At 47.5% G+C, this 17,637-nt stretch overlaps 2 long non-coding RNA genes across 4 annotated transcripts in view; one reads left to right on the forward strand and one right to left on the reverse strand.

Annotated features, from left to right (window-relative positions):
* The window catches only part of LOC146052830 (uncharacterized), a 258,656-nt gene that overhangs the window by 82,280 nt on the left and 158,739 nt on the right, over window positions 1–17,637 (reverse strand). The window lies entirely within an intron of this gene.
* Window positions 1,655–11,100, forward strand: LOC146052832 (uncharacterized). 2 transcript variants are annotated; one of them, XR_014467690.1, is made up of 5 exons: window positions 1,655–1,784; window positions 5,607–5,830; window positions 6,328–6,450; window positions 7,424–7,647; window positions 9,720–11,100. It is a non-coding gene; the product is annotated as an uncharacterized LOC146052832 (long non-coding RNA). The 2 variants fall into 2 exon arrangements; XR_014467689.1 differs by lacking the exons at window positions 1,655–1,784; window positions 5,607–5,830 and having other exon boundaries at window positions 6,147–6,450.

A 17,637-nucleotide genomic window follows, 5' to 3' on the forward strand; every position in this document is an offset into this window, starting at 1 on the left:
ATAGAGTACCAAGCACAGCCAGACATGCGAGGGGATGCGGTGCACTTAATCCTGTGTCGGCATTCGGGTAAAAAAAAAAGTACAAAACCCTATGTTGAGCTAGACCATTTTGACCTAATGCTTTTTTGGACCAAATGACCTGTTGACCTTGACCCATGTCGACCTTGCAGTATGTTGACCTAATGACTGTCGACAATCTTTAGGTCGACCATATGATCCTTACCTGTTTTAGCAAGGGGTGTGAGGCCAATTTCTCTCTTTCTCTCCAGGGAATGGAGAAATATCTGTGTTTAGAGCCAGACTAGAATCACGTCTGCCCGCAGACAATAGATCGGGTATCATTTTTTTATTTTTTTTTATGTATGTTTGACAAAGGCCATACACTTCACTGGAGGCGAAGATCCGCAGACGAAGGCCAGAGCATACAGCTAATTGCTGCCGATCCTACTATTAAAAAAGAAAAAGGAATGTATTGTATACACAGAACATCGAACATGCCTTCCAACTTTTACCAATAGATCAGTGGGACCTGCATGCAGCTGGCCCTGGAAAGGGGCGGGGCTATGTGCAACGGGGGCGGGACCGGGCATCGAGGCCCCGGGTTTTCCATCCTCTTTGCCAGCGTACCCAGCCCCGTCTCTCCTTGCTGCGCACGGCACCTATCCAGCAATCACCGGCTGCTCCACAAAGCAGAGCAGCCATGATCACCTCCCCTCAAGGGACATCAGGGCAGGCTCCAAATAGCGGGACCATACCACTGTAATCAGGACAGTTGGGAGGAATGCTATAAATACATTATCATGTAGCGCCTATTATTCCTGTTGTCCGACTCTACCTGTATGACTACATGTGAAGGAAAACACAGAGGCTGCTTCTTTTGCCCAACGTTTGGGAATTTATGATATTTTAGTTTTCGGAACTTGTCTCCTGTCCTACATAACAGTTTATAGACGCTGTGACCAGGGGTGAGGGTCATTAAGTCGACAGTAATTAGATCTTTTGGTCGGCAGTGAAAAGGTCTACATATGAAAAAGATCGACCTGGTTTAAATTGACGCTGAAAACGATCAACACAATCCAAAAGGCTGCATGAAAAAGGTCAACACAGGAATAGGTCGACATGAGTTATTAAAGAAAATTGTGTATGTGGAAATCTGCTGACACGGGCACTGTATAAGTGTACAGCGACACGGACACACAGCTCCAATTTCTATTCACTTTTTTCTTAATGCACTTTTTTCATTTTAACCTATTTTTCTGTTTTGTGCCAATGAATAAACTGTATATTTAGAACAATTGGTCTGTACACAGACTCCGTCCTGCCCCCACTTAAAGTTATTCCTCCTGGTTATATATGGTGGCTAATTATTAATATTATGTAGTTTGAGCAGAAAATATTGTGGTATCAGTGGATGAGTCAAAAACTCAGGCTGCTCCCGGATCCGAAGGCGCTACACCCCACGCCCCTGAAACAGCAGACACTGGAGGAGGATTCGAACCCGTGGTGGCTCAGCCTGAGTGGCTGTCCCAGACGCTGAACTAACGGTACACGCCACTGTACCAGCCACTCATACACGGACTGTTCGTGTATCTCGTAGCTACAATGCAGTGACGTCATTCACGCTGTGCCGCACCATCGCCACCTATTGGCAGCTGCTGGAACTACACCTGGCACATAATGCATCGTCATCACTGCTGCTCCCCCTACATGAGCACTCTGCCGGCTGTTCTGATGGAGGCAGTCACTGACTGGGACGCCATGTTCCTGCGTAGAAGAAGCGGCTGGTAAGTGCACATGTGCAGAACACCCCCTGAGCATTGAGCAACCTGTGGGTGAGAACTGGAGCTCAGTCTGTATGTTGGTCATGTATGTGACTCCCACAGGGCTGCTGCATGGTGCTCCTGGGGATATCTATGTGTATGGGCATACCAGTGTATCCTCAGCAGCGCTACTCTATGGCTCAGGTTGTAATATCTCAGCCCCAGTGCTGTCTGCATTATTATACACTGTAAATTATCTATCTGCTTTCCCAAAGTGTGACACAGGTGTATATAGACCAGATTATAATCTATGGGAAGCCTCTGTGTGTATACCATATGTTCTCTCTCTGCTGCAGTAGCTATGCGCGCTTTGCTATGTTCTATGATAATAAACACATGTGAGTGTAATGGTAAATATGTGCCCGGCATGCCAATGTGGTGAGATACAGGTGAGCCAAACCGTACAGGCTAGCAAACTGCACGTAGCCATTAGTGCAGATGTAGGATAACTGGGCATACTGTATATAGGCTGGGATCACTGCTGCGTTCAGGTGACACCAAGTACATGTCACCCGCCGGGATTGCTTGCTGGATGGTTATACAGGGATTATTGTCACATTAGTTATACTGTAGTCTAAAGTGTATACTGTATTATCTACCATCCTAATGGGGCATACACACAGGGGGCGGGATGTACTAAAGGGAAAATGTGATAAAACGGGGGTTTTACCGCATTTTCCTTTGTACCATTACCCGTCCGCCCCATCTCCGCCTGGCAGGGTATCTCCACCTCTGGGTGGCGATACCCTATAGATGCCTATGGGCTTCTATCGCCGCCCGCCGTCCTTGCTACCCATCCTCCATCGATCTACTCCTCCCTCAGCAGGTGTCACAGCCGGGAGGAGGAGAGGCAGGGGGACACTGACAGCCGCCAGGATGTGACGGAGACCCCCGCACACCACATTACAGGTATCGCGGGGGTCTCCGTCACCGCAACCCAATGCTAGCCGCATATGTTAGTACATATGCGGTAGCATCGCGGCGGCTGGCGATTTACATTAATACATCCCGCCCAGGGGGATATGAGGCTTATTTCTAAGTGATCTGACTAGATCGCTTAGAAATGAAAAAAGGATCACTCCATGTGTATACCCTCTGGTGATGACGATTGCGCGGTCCCGCGCGTCGCTGTTGCTTGACTAGATTTACACTGCATCCAGTTATAAATCTAGTCATCGCCAATGTTCTCACACCAGAGAACACTGGCCCTGACAGATTGTTCAGCACACAATGCTGAGCCATCTGTGCTTAACTGCAAACTTAGCACAGAGGCTCACTTGCACTGTGTGTGCACAGCTTTAGGGATGGACGTCTTTGCAATTGATGACAATAGTGCAACTGCCCATTGATTGTGGCACACTATGCAATGGATGACCATCAATGTTTTTACCTATTGATGGTGATCCATTTTCTTTGACTGATTGGATTGTGGGCCAATCAAAACATGTAGGCGGTGCTTCATGAGTGTTGGGGCAGAGCTATGCTGTGTGGGGCTGAAAGACAGATGAAAATGTGATGAAAGACAGTGTGGGGCTGGTGCGATGGTGACAGTGTGGGGCTGTTGCAATGGGGATACTACAGTGCGGGCTGGAGCAATGGGGAGACTACAGTGTGGAGCAGGTGCAATGGGGAGACTACAGTGTGGGGCTGGTGTGATGGGAGACTACAGTGTGGGGCTGGTGCGATGGGGACAGTGTGGGGCTGCTGCGATGGGGGACAGTGTGGGGTAGGTGCAATGGGGTTAGGGTTTTTTTCCTTGAAATGCCGCCTGCCACCGCTGGGAATAAAGAATAATCCGCGTGGCATTATGTGAATTTTGGCTCAATCCGCGTGGCATTATGTGAATTTTGGCTCAATACGTTTGGCATAATGTGTAAGGGGCAAGTATAATGGGGTCTATTATTTTGTTGCAGAATGTGTAGAAGTGGTATATGGTGTGGAACACGGTACTTGTGGAGTAGCACGGCTCCCACGACCTGCATCGTATGCAGATCGTATGCTAAAAATCGCATCGCATAGCATGTGGCATACGATGGCATACGATGCGATGCGATGTTTTACCGATTTTTGACTATTTTAGCTCAAAAATCGTATGCCATCGCATAACATCGTATGCCATATGTAGTGGCATACGATGTCATACGATGCGATACGATGTTTTTCCGATTTTTGAGCAAAAATGGTGAAAAATCGGTAAAACATCGGATAACATCGTATGCCATATGTAGTGGCATACGATGTCATATGATGCGATACGATGTTTTACCGATTTTTGAGCAAAAATGGTGAAAAATCGGTAAAACATCGCATGGCATCGTATGCCATCGATGCGATACAATGTTTTACCGATTTTTTTGAGCCATTTTAGCTCAAAAATCGTATGCGATCGCATCGGATGCCATACAATGGCATCCGATGCGATGCGATGGCACCCGATTTTGCACTGAAATGCATCAGAATGCATTGAAATGTGTATTAAAGTAGTGAAATGCCCCCAAATGCCATTTTTCATAGTGCACCACCCCCACTATCAACGTCAACCCGAAGCGTGGCGAGCGCAGCGAGCCCGCGAGGGGCGGCGGTACGCGTCCTACGACCTTTTTCATACCCCCACTATCCACGTCGGCGTGGAGTTGAGAATAGAATAGTGTGGCGAGCGCAGCGAGCCACCGAGCCCGAAGCGTGGCGAGCGCAGCGAGCCCCGCGAGGGGACGCGGATACCTTCACAGCTATACGCGTCTCCTCGCGGGCTTTACAGGTATCCGCGTCCGCTCGCCACGCTTCGGGCTCGGTGGCTCGCTGCGCTCGCCACACTATTCTATTCTCAACTCCACGCCGACGTGGATAGTGGGGGTATGAAAAGGTCGTAGGACGCGTACCGCCGCCCCTCGCGGGCTCGCTGCGCTCGCCACGCTTCGGGTTGACGTTGATAGTGGGGGTGGTGCACTATGAAAAATGGCATTTGGGGGCATTTCACTACTTTAATACACATTTCAATGCATTCTGATGCATTTCAGTGCAAAATTGGGTGCCATCGCATCGCATCGGATGCCATCGTATGGCATCCGATGCGATCGCATAAGATTTTTGAGCTAAAATGGCTCAAAAATCGGTAAAACATCGTATCGCATCGATGGCATACAATGCCATACGATGTTTTACCGATTTTTCACAATTTTTGCTCAAAAATCGGTAAAACATCGTATCGCATCGTATGACATCGTATGCCACTACATATGGCATACGATGTTATCCGATGTTTTACCGATTTTTGACCATTTTTGCTCAAAAATCGGTAAAACATCGTATCGCATCGTATGACATCGTATGCCACTACATATGGCATACGATGCCATGCGATGGCATACGATTTTTGAGCAAAAATGCTCAAAAATCGGTAAAACATCGCATCGCATCGTATGACATCGTATGCCACTACATATGGCATACGATGCCATACGATGGGAGCCGTGATACTCCACAAGTACCTGGAGTACAAGGCCAATTTTGAGTGTCCACACCCTCTTTTCCTGAGCGCTCGCGCACAAATGTGTTGACACTATTGACACCAAGGTGGGCCTGTGTACTTTAAATGCCAGGACCTATTTTTAATCCCCTTCCCGCCCTTTATCTGCTCTCTGAGCGTGCACACTGGCACCATCTCTTTGCAAGTTTTTGAACAGGATTCTCCTAAACTCACTATGCCGCTATTTTTACATACTGTTGTAGACCAGCATTTTTTTTTTTTTAAATATGGATGTTTTCCTCCTCTTCCCTCCCCTTCAGGATGCTACTAAAACCTTGCTGCCACTGAGGACCCCCAGGACGTTGCTCAGGACACCGCCCATCATAGACGGGAAGGATACAGGCGGGGAGACAGCTGCCCCAACTCCGCCCCCAGGGCGCTGCGGCAGAGAACACAGCCCAACGCTGCTAGGAACGACGCTGAGGAGGAGAGAGGTGCCCTATCCGACAGATGCTGCAGTACCCCCACCTGCGACCGATTCTATGTGAGTGCACTCTTCGGTCACGACTGGCGAAGAGTATGTCTTGGGGGGGGGGGGGGGGGAGCGAGGGAGGGGAGAGGAGGTGCAAGATTAATCTGCTTTGGGCTAAGGGAAGAGGTGTGGCATGATGCTAGGTGGTGGGTTGTGATTACATGTAATGGGCATTAAGGGGTTTAGCAGTGGTGTCAAACTCATGGCCCTCCAGCTGTTGTGGAACTACACTTCCCAGCATGCCCTACCACAGATTTTAGCGATCCATTATATAAAATCTGTGGCAGGGCATGTAGGGATGTGTACTTCCACAACAGCTGTAGGGCCGTGACTTTGACACCACTGGGTTAAGGGATACTTTTTAAATATGTTATAGGTACACGGTAACATCATAATGTCCCCCCTTCTGTTATTTTGTTTGTTTAAAATAAAATTGATGGCGCCATCTGTGTGTGTGTATACGTATATGTGTGTATATATTCGATCCCTTACCACCGTGGCAAGCGCAGAGGGGAAGGGGGAGCTTCCAGATCACAGGACAGTGGACGCGTACTTCCGGGAGCTGCGCCGCCTGGACCACAGGAGGAGACTGGTCAGCCCTGCAGCGCTGCCCTGGTGTGGACCGTCTGGTGGTGAGTACAGTCAGACTGCTGCATGATGTCGCCGGCTACCCCCGCTGCCACCATGTCCTGACTGCCTCTCCTTCCTCCACCCTCCCACGCTGCTGCCTCGGCCTCCCGTTTACTGCTGCACCAGCCGCCCTCCTCCATTTCTACATACAGTATAAGGGTGACATTTTGATGGCTTACAATTTAAGGGGCTGTTGTGATGAAAGACAGTGTGGGGCTGGTGCGATGGTGACAGTGTGGGGCTGGTGCGATGGTGACAGTGTGGGGCTGTTGCAATGGGGAGACTACAGTGCGGGCTGGAGCAATGGGGAGACTACAGTGTGGAGCAGGTGCAATGGAGAGACTACAGTGTGGGGCTGGTGTGATGGGAGACTACAGTTTGGGGCTGGTGTGATGGGAGACTACAGTGTGGGGCTGGTGCGATGGGGACAGTGTGGGGCTGCTGCGATGGGGGACAGTGTGGGGTAGGTGCAATGGGGTTAGGGTTTTTTTCCTTGAAATGCCGCCTGCCACCGCTGGGAATAAAGAATAATCCGCGTGGCATTATGTGAATTTTGGCTCAATCCGCGTGGCATTATGTGAATTTTGGCTCAATACGTTTGGCATAATGTGTAAGGGGCAAGTATAATGGGGTCTATTATTTTGTTGCAGAATGTGTAGAAGTGGTATATGGTGTGGAACACTACACAAGGCCAATTTTGAGTGTCCACACCCTCTTTTCCTGAGCGCTCGCGCACAACTGTGTTGACACTATTGACACCAAGGTGGGCCTGTGTACTTTAAATGCCAGGACCTATTTTTAATCCCCTTCCCGCCCTTTATCTGCTCTTTGAGCGTGCACACTGGCACCATCTCTTTGCAAGTTTTTGAACAGGATTCTCCTAAACTCACTATGCCGCTATTTTTACATACTGTTGTAGACCAGCATTTTTTTTTTTTAAATATGGATGTTTTCCTCCTCTTCCCTCCCCTTCAGGATGCTACTAAAACCTTGCTGCCACTGAGGACCCCCAGGACGTTGCTCAGGACACCGCCCAACATAGACGGGAAGGATACAGGCGGGGAGACAGCTGCCCCAACTCCGCCCCCAGGGTGCTGCGGCAGAGAACACAGCCCAACGCTGCTAGGAATGACGCTGAGGAGGAGAGAGGTGCCCTTTCCGACAGATGCTGCAGTACCCCCACCTGCGACCGATTCTATGTGAGTGCACTCTTCGGTCACGACTGGCGAAGAGTATGTCTTGGGGGGGGGGGGGAGCGAAGAAGGGGAGAGGAGGTGCAAGATTAATCTGCTTTGGGCTAAGGGAAGAGGTGTGGCATGATGCTAGGTGGTGGGTTGTGATTATATGTAATGGGCATTAAGGGGTTTAGCAGTGGTGTCAAACTCATGGCCCTCCAGCTGTTGTGGAACTACACTTCCCAGCATGCCCTACCACAGATTTTTGCGATCCATTATATAAAATCTGTGGCAGGGCATGTAGGGATGTGTACTTCCACAACAGCTGTAGGGCCGTGACTTTGACACCACTGGGTTAAGGGATACTTTTTAAATATGTTATAGGTACACGGTAACATCATAATGTCCCCCCTTCTGTTATTTTGTTTGTTTAAAATAAAATTGATGGCGCCATCTGTGTGTGTGTATACGTATATGTGTGTATATATTCGCTCCCTTACCACCGTGGCAAGCGCAGCGAGCCCGCAAGGGGGGACGATCCACGTCCCCCCCTTGTCGGGATTTTGAACGCCGGGATTCCGGCGTCGTGATTTCATACTGAATCCTCGCTCCCTTACCACCTCCTTCTCTTCCGATTCCTCTCCTCTGCTTCCCTCCTCCTTTCCTATGCTTCCCTCCTCCGCACCCCCTCTCCCCCTCCACTGCTCTTCTGCTCTCCCTTCTAACTCTTCCTCTACTCTGCTCCCCATCCTCCTCTGCCCCCCCTCCTCCTCACCTCCACTCCTCCTCAGCTCCTTCTTCTCTGATCCCCCTCCTCTCCTCCACTTCCCCCTCCTCCACAACCCCTATCTTCCTCTCCCCTGCTCTCTCTTTCCCCTCTATCTCTCTCCTGCTCACCAATTTCCCCACACTTCTCTATCTCTCTTTCAGACTGCCGGTGACCTCGTGCTGGGGTGCAGGAAGAGAAGAGAGGGGGGGAGAAAGAGAGAGAGAGAGAGAGAGAGAGGGGGGGAGAGAGGGAGAGAGGGGGAGGTGGAGAGAGAGAGGGGGAGAGAGGGGGAGGGGGAGAGAGAGAGGGGGGAGAGAGAGAGGGAGAGAGAGAGGGGAAGAGGGAGAGAGAGAGTGAGTTGTGGGGAAATTGGTGAGGAGGAGAGAGATAGAGGGGAAAGAGAGAACAGGGGAGAGGAGGGGGATAAGGGAAGAAGGAGCGGAGGAGTGGAAGAGGAGAGGGGGCAAAGGAGCGGAAGAGGAGAGGGAGCAGAATAGAGGAAGCGGAGGAGGAGGGGAAGCAGAGGAGAGGAGGGGGATCGGAGGATGGAGAGTAGATGAGAAGGTGGTGGGGGAGCTGAGGAAAGGAGGAGGAGGAGGAGAGAAGAAGGAAGAGCAGGAGCAGAGGAGGGAAAGTGAAGGAGAGGAGAAGGGGGAGCAGAGGAGAGGGGGTGAGGAGGCAATGGGGAGACTACAGTGTGGGGCTGGTGTGATGGGAGACTACAGTGTGGGGCTGGTGTGATGGGAGACTACAGTGTGGGGCTGGTGTGATGGGAGACTACAGTGTGGGGCTGGTGCGATGGGGGACAGTGTGGGGTAGGTGCAATGGGGTTAGGTTTTTTTTCCTTGAAATGCCGCCTGCCACCGCTGGGAATAAAGAATAATCCGCGTGGCATTATGTGAATTTTGGCTCAATCCGCGTGGCATTATGTGAATTTTGGCTCAATACGTTTGGCATAATGTGTAAGATGCAAGTATAATGGAGTCTATTATTTTGTTGCAGAATGTGTAGAAGTGGTATATGGTGTGGAACACTACACAAGGCCAATTTTGAGTGTCCACACCCTCTTTTCCTGAGCGCTCGCGCACAAATGTGTTGACACTATTGACACCAAGGTGGGCCTGTGTACTTTAAATGCCAGGACCTATTTTTAATCCCCTTCCCGCCCTTTATCTGCTCTCTGAGCGTGCACACTGGCACCATCTCTTTGCAAGTTTTTGAACAGGATTCTCCTAAACTCACTATGCCGCTATTTTTACATACTGTTGTAGACCAGCATTTTTTTTTTTTAAATATGGATGTTTTCCTCCTCTTCCCTCCCCTTCAGGATGCTACTAAAACCTTGCTGCCACTGAGGACCCCCAGGACGTTGCTCAGGACACCGCCCAACATAGACGGGAAGGATACAGGCGGGGAGACAGCTGCCTCAACTCCGCCCCCAGGGCGCTGCGGCAGAGAACACAGCCCAACGCTGCTGGGAACGACGCTGAGGAGGAGAGAGGTGCCCTATCCGACAGATGCTGCAGTACTGCACATAGCCATTAGTGCAGATGTGGGATAACTGGGCATACTGTATATAGGCTGGGATCACTGCTGCGTTCAGGTGACACCAAGTACATGTCACCCGCCGGGATTGCTTGCTGGATGGTTATACAGGGATTATTGTCACATTAGTTATACTGTAGTCTAAAGTGTATACTGTATTATCTACCATCCTAATGGGGCATACACACAGGGGGCGGGATGTACTAAAGGGAAAATGTGATAAAACGGGGGTTTTACCGCATTTTCCTATGTACCATTATCCGTCCGCCCCATCTCCGCCTGGCAGGGTATCTCCACCTCTGGGTGGCGATACCCTATAGATGCCTATGGGCTTCTATCGCCGCCCGCCGTCCTTGCGACCCATCCTCCATCGATCTACTCCTCCCTCAGCAGGTGTCACAGCCAGGATGTGACGGAGACCCCCGCACACCACATTACAGGTATCGCGGGGGTCTCCGTCACCGCAACCCGATGCTAGCCGCATATGTTAGTACATATGCGGTAGCATCGCGGCGGCTGGCGATTTACATTAATACATCCCGCCCAGGGGAATATGAGGCTTATTTCTAAGTGATCTGACTAGATCGCTTAGAAATGAAAAAAGGATCACTCCATGTGTATACCCTCTGGTGATGACGATTGCGCGGTCCCGCGCGTCGCTGTTGCCTGACTAGATTTACACTGCATCCAGTTATAAATCTAGTCATCGCCAGTGTTCTCACACCAGAGAACACTGGCCGTGACAGATTGTTCAGCACACAATGCTGAGCCATCTGTGCTTAACTGCAAACTTAGCACAGAGGCTCACTTGCACTGTGTGTGCACAGCTTTAGGGATGGACGTCTTTGCAATTGATGACAATAGTGCATACACACTATTGTGCAATGGATGACCATCAATGTTTTTACCTATTGATGGTGATCCATTTTCTTTGACTGATTGGATTGTGGGCCAATCAAAACATGTAGGCGGTGCTTCATGAGTGTTGGGGCAGAGCTATGCTGGTGGTAAGGGTTGCTGGTCTTACTGTACTGCATATTAAAAGAATAATAATAAAAAATATATATATAATTTATGTAAGGTGCTAAACAACATATAATGGTGATTCAATTGTTTTGTGCACCCGTAGCTCTTGCCTAATGTAGTGGGAGCTAATGAATTGTTCGCAGCCCTTGCCCTGGTCTTGTTGGCTGCATTTTTGCGCCCTAAATAAACTAGATGCAGCTTATTGCCCTACTGTGCGCGAAGGGTGCGAGGAGAAATCCAGGTGACGTGCAGCCTGGGAGTCGGGTCACCAAACAATTGACTTTGATTTTAAAGCTCGTTTGTCACTGAGCGCCCTTTAGCTGTTTTGAAACTACACATCCCAGCATGCCTTGCCATAGTTTTAGTATTCCCTAATAGCAGAACTGTGGCAAGGCATGATGGGACTTGCAGTTTCACAACAGCTGGCGGGCCATAGTTTGGACATGATTGGTGTATTGGGTTCGTTAGCTGTTCACTAGCCTTTTGCACAAACCACTTTGGCACATATGGAGATGTAATCTCTTTATTAGTCTTTTTATTAGTCTTGCACTCTACTATTACATATAATGCATGCCTTGACACCGTTTCACCGTTCGTGACACCCAAAATGTCGTTAAAATATTTGTTCCAACCAGATTGTTGCTCGGAAAATGTCCAAACTTTTTTTATTTCTTTACATTTTTGAAATACACAAAAAAGGGATTTTTGTAAGAACTTACCGTTCGAATCCCTTTCTCTGATATGGTCCTGGTGACACAGCTCAACACTGGGATGTAGGAGGGTCCGAAGGAGCCAGGCACCTATCCTAAATCTTTTAGAGGGTAGGCTCCTCCCCTACTGCATCCCGGACTCTTCAGTTCAATCTTTCAAAGCCACTGGAATACATTAACTCAGTACAAACGCCTGCACATATTATATGCACATTTTTTAACAATAACTGTTACTTTAACCAATTAAACATGAACATCATGAACACTGGCATACTTACTGGGCGTAAGGGAGGGATCGCTGTGTCACCAGGACCATATCAGAGAAAGGGATTTGAACGGTAAGTTCTTACAAAAATCCCTTTTTCTCTTTCAATGGTCCTGGTGACACAGCTCAACACTGGGACGTTCCAGAGCCGGTCCTTTGTGTGGGTACGCTCAGGTCTGCAGCTCTCATCACTGCTCGCCCGAATGATGCGTCCTCCGACGCGAACTCATGGAACCTATAGAATTTGGCAAAGGTATGAACAGATGACCAAGTGGCAGCCCTGCAAACCTGCTCAGCTGTTGCCCCATGTCGAACCGCCCAAGAGGTGGCAACTGACCTGGTGGTATGCGCATTTATCCTTGCCGGAACAGGCCTTCCAACTTTAGTGTATGCAAAAGCTATCACAGAGCGCAACCACCTAGCAATGGTCTGCTTAGATGCCGGCCAACCAATCTTGTGTATGTCATACAACACTAACAAGGTGTCAGTCTTTCTGACACTCTTAACTCTGTCCACATAAATGCGTAATGCACGCACAACATCAAAATTCCTCAATTTGTCCCTTTTTCTAGAACCCTCTGGGGGTTGAAACACAGGTAGAACTATCTCCTGGTTTAGATGGAAAGCAGAGACTACTTTTGGTAAAAACTGAGGTACCGTCCGAAGAACTGCCCTATCCTCATGAAATATCAAGAAAGGAGACTTGCATGACAATGCTCCTACAGTAACTCTGACACCCTCTTCGCTGATGCCACTGCCAACAAGAATACCAGCTTCCATGTGAGAAACTTAAGGTCCGCCGACCTTAATGGTTCAAAAGGTGACTTCTGAGGCGAGAGAGAGAGAGAGAGGTGAGGCGAGAGAGAGAGAGAGAGAGAGAGAGGCTTAGCCGGCAGGAAGAGCTGACAGCCACTGCTAGCAGAGAGCAGCTTAGCGTTGTGGCGGGGGGGGGGGGGGGGATTTGTCACTTTAAAGAGCTGCCATGCCGCTCACTTCTCAGGACTTCAGCAGTGGTAACAGCATGGGGGACGGTGGCGGGCTACATCTGTAACAACAGACACACAGCTTTCAGCAGAGAGCTCATCAGCGTTTCAGTGCATGCAGGGGGGGCGGATGAGAAAGTTTGCAACGGGGTGTCAGCGCACCAGGGGGGCAGCGGAAGGGCGCAAAGTCCCAGACACAAAAAGGGCAGGAACACTAATTTCTGTGTCCTACGGATGACAGAAGGAGGGTGATATGGTCAGATGTATCTGCCTTCACCGTGGTTCGCAACAAGAAGATTTTGACCCAACTTGAATAACTCTGCAGCTCTTAAGGCCCCCATCTGCTAGGGTGGGGAATCGCCTGTGGTACCCCGCCAACTCACCCGGCAGCTGCTACGTTCAGTTCACAAATATTTCTACCCATGCATGTTCTTTATATAAACACCTCTTTCTACACTTTTATGAAAACTCTTCACTACTGTATAACCGCAGCTCACCGTTACCAATTCTAAACAGTCTCTTGTTACAGTACATCTTCAGTTGTGACACCTGTCAGTATCACACTGACCCCAGGGGTTAATAAACTGCTTTCTGTTCTACCCTGATACTAGTAAATCCCCTAAACTCCAATACTGCTCTAAAACAAACAGTCATATTTATTGTGGGTTTTATTACTGTTTTAATTCAGCTCATCCTGGAAAAGGATTTGTGGCATTGAGAAAACCTCTGCGAGTATTTATAACAGTGTCTTGAGAATAAAACATTAATCTGGTCATGTAATTATAAATATGGTCAAAATAATAGGCAAAATCAGTGCTGGTGGCTGCCAATCGTAAAATATGTGATAACAGAAGTGAATCACTTGCCTCACCACATAATTACTTTTAAGTACGATATAAACAATCAACTAAATATATATTTTTTTGGCATTTTTCAATAAAGAAACTTTTAGCCTAGTGCTGCTGTGAAAAAAATTCTGATACTCTCTCTAGGTCTGTGGGTCCCAACCTCGGTCCTCAGGACCCTCCAACAGTCTGCGTTTTCCAGGTCACCCGGCAGGTGCACTCATTATTCACTGACACATTTTAAAAGATCACAGGTGGAGCAAAGTATTTCACCTGTGATCCTGCATGGAGGCCTGGAAAATGTACACTGTTGGGGAGTCCTGATGACCGAGGTTGAGAACCACTGCTCTTGGGTGTTGGGATTTAAAAAAAGTTTGGGAACCACTGTCCTACGCCATACTAGAAAGATGTACCGAAAAAGTTACTTGCAGCCAATCAAGCAGGTCTGAATCACCCTCTACATTTAGTTTTCTGTACTGTTGCTGGAAGTCTGCATACTTTTATTCAGGCAATGTATGGTTCTATCTATATGATGCTTTGAAATAAAAATCATTCTTTCAAAAAAAAAAACCTTTCAAAAATTCTATAGACTTAATGTTCTATAGAAATATCTCACAAGAAGCATTTAGGCATAGACACGCCCATAGGTTTATTTATTTATTAACAGTTTCTTATATAGCGCACACATATTTCACAGCGCTTTACAGAGAATACTTGAACATTCGAATCAGTCCCTGCCCCAGTGGAGCTTACAATCTAATCCCTACCACACACACACACATTCCAGGGTTAATTTTGTTGGAAGCCAATTAACCTACCAGTATATTTTTGGATTGTGGGAGGAAACTGGAGTACCAGGAGGAAACCCACGCAAGTATGGGGAGAATATACAAACTCCACACAGTTAGAGCCATGGTGGGAATCGAACCCATTACCTCAGTGCTGTGAGGCAGTAATGCTAACCATTACACCATCCGTACTGCTCCATGTGGAGTTAGACACGCCCTTTGGGCACTGTGTGACACGCCCCTTACAAAGGCGCTTGGCGCATCCTACTGTAATTTTCCTGACTGTAGTTTTCAATTGGAGGGAAGTATGTTGTAACCACAAAGAAAAGTGATCTACATCAGATTCATAGACTAGTTAATAGTACCCCTTTTATACCAAAAACGCCAGGTCGCATCCGGGTTTTTGATCCCTGCTTCAAGCCGGGTGTGACCCTGCGTTTGCACCGTTTTACACCACTGTCGCATCCCCCCTGCCGCTTGGAGATTATAGTAGGTTTTTTATACAAGCGCTGGAAGGGTAAGGGAGGGTGGGTACCGTAGTTGGAGTACAAAAACAGATATACTGATAGGAGCAGTAAGATGAGTAAGTAGAATAAAGGTAAAATAAATAAAACCAGAAGAAAAAAATAAAATAAAAATAAATGAAAATAAAAATAAATATAAAAATAAAAATAAAAGTAAAAATAATAACCAAATAATTAAAACCAAAATCAAAGTAAATAAAAATAAAAAAAATAAATAAATACAAAATAACAATAAAATAAAATAAAAATAAAAATAAAATATAACTAAAAATAAAAATAAAAATATGCGACAAATTAAATGTTTACACTCCTTTTTGGAGTTGGTAGAAGCAGTCCAGTAATAGGAGAGAGTAGTGGAGCGTGAGACTAGCTTACCCTGCACTAAGATATGTACTGCCGCAAGACGCAGGCTAAGTACAGTTCTGCCGGAGTTCCGGAGTTTTTTCTACAAGTGACGTCACCTGCCGGCTTTTACCTTGCGCTTGTAGCGGCACTGGCGGGCGGCTAGCTCTATGTCTCCTTCTCCGTCTGGGGGGCTTCCTGGTTCATCCAACGCGTTTCACACATCAGTGCTTTGTCAAGGACATCCTTGGCAGTACATATCTTAGTGCAGGGTAAGCTAGTCTCACGCTCCACTACTCTCTCCTATTACTGGACTGCTTCTACCAACTCCAAAAAGGAGTGTAAACATTTAATTGGTCGCATATTTTTATTTTTATTTTTAGTTATATTTTATTTTTATTTTATTTTATTGTTATTTTGTATTTATTTATTTTTTTTATTTTTATTTACTTTGATTTTGGTTTTAATTATTTGGTTATTATTTTTACTTTTATTTTTATATTTATTTTTATTTTTATTTTCATTTATTTTTTTTATTTTTTTTCTTCTGGTTTTATTTATTTTACCTTTATTCTACTTACTCATCTTACTGCTCCTATCAGTATATCTGTTTTTGTACTCCAACTACGGTACCCACCCTCCCTTACCCTTCCAGTGCTTGTATAAAAAACCTACTATTTTTCTACTGCCCTTACATATCAAGCTGCTCTATACCTTGTAGCGCATTTCTACTAAAAGGAATTTATTCCTTTTTTCCACATCCGCTTGGAGATTATGTCATCTCCGATCGCCGCCGCCAGGACCCGGAATGCTGCGCTGGGGGCAAGCCCAGCACTAAGGTAATCTGCTGGGCTGCCCCCAGCCCCCGTCCACCCCTTGTCCGGGAGGTGAATGGATGCCGCTCACAGGCATCCATTCACCTCCTCTGCTACTGCTGTCTGCAGGGTATAGCAGACAGCAGTGCAGGCTGCCTGTGCCCCCCTTCCCCGTCCAACCTGCGGACACTGCACCGCGCCCCCCCGGGGTGGCCCTTTCGGACCGCACCCGACTCGGCTGAAATGATGCGGAGGGGTTACAATGCCTTTTGTTATATTTATTGTGGCACAAACACTCTGGGAAACTGTATATAGGAAAGTAGTGTATGGCGGCGGATGCTGGGAGTAGTAGTATAAGAACTGATAGTGTTAGCAATATGGTCGTATCGTTCATTAGACCCCACCTACTGTATGTGACTGCCAAAACTGGCTTACGCTCTAGAGCAGGCATGTACAACCTGCGGCCTTCTAGCTCCTGTGAAACTACACATCCCAGCATGTCGCTGAAACAGACACGGCCATTTTCATTGGCAATTGGAATCATTATATAAGGCTTGCTAATGTAATTTAGCAGAGAATTTCACCAACCAATTTTTTTTTTATTTATTTTTTTGACAGCTGTATCCACCCAGAAAGCTACGAGCTCTCCTTAAACAGAACATTATTCCTGGTTAAAGTACCAACATCGGAGTGTACAAATTGGTTGTTTTTATTCTTGTGCCCTGCCAATTGCAGGGAAAAGGTAATAAACAATGGTAGCCTGGGTGATGCTCACACAAAAAGAACGATTTTGCTTAAACCATCCTGATTCTTAAAATGTCTGTAATTTTTTTAAATAGTCCAGACACCCAGTCGTTTGGCTATGTGCTTTGTACCAAACAGTACTCTCACACAGGTACTAGCTCTGTATGTGTACCCAGTACAGATACAAGCCTTGTACTTTGGTGTACCCAACTTGGCCTCCGAGTGAGGCAGAGACCTGTGTCACATGTAACCTCAGCATAGCATGTGACACAACACAGTAACAGCACAGCAAGAGCTGTAGGCTTTCCTCTGTATGTGTACACTGTAGCCTGTCCTCAGAGTAAGGCAGTGACCTATGTGTCACTTGTAATCTCAGCATACTGTAACATGTGGTACAACACTAACAGCAGAGCAAGAGCTGTGGACACTAACAGCACAGCAAGAGCTGTGGCTGCTGCTGCCCTTGGTATGTGTACACTGTATCTGTACACTGTAGCCTGGCCTCAGAGGAAGGCAGTGGCCTCTGTGTCACCTGTAATGGCAGCCGAGCATGTGTACTGACAGCCCAGCAAGAGATGTGGCTGCTGCTGCTGCCCTCAGTATGTGTACACTGTATCTGTACACTGTAGCCTGGCCTCAGAGTAAGGCAGTGACCTCT

Source organism: Crinia signifera, unplaced genomic scaffold (genome assembly GCF_055691185.1).
Source record: "Crinia signifera unplaced genomic scaffold, ASM5569118v1 HAP2_SCAFFOLD_126, whole genome shotgun sequence".
Classification (NCBI taxonomy): Eukaryota; Metazoa; Chordata; class Amphibia; order Anura; family Myobatrachidae; genus Crinia; species Crinia signifera.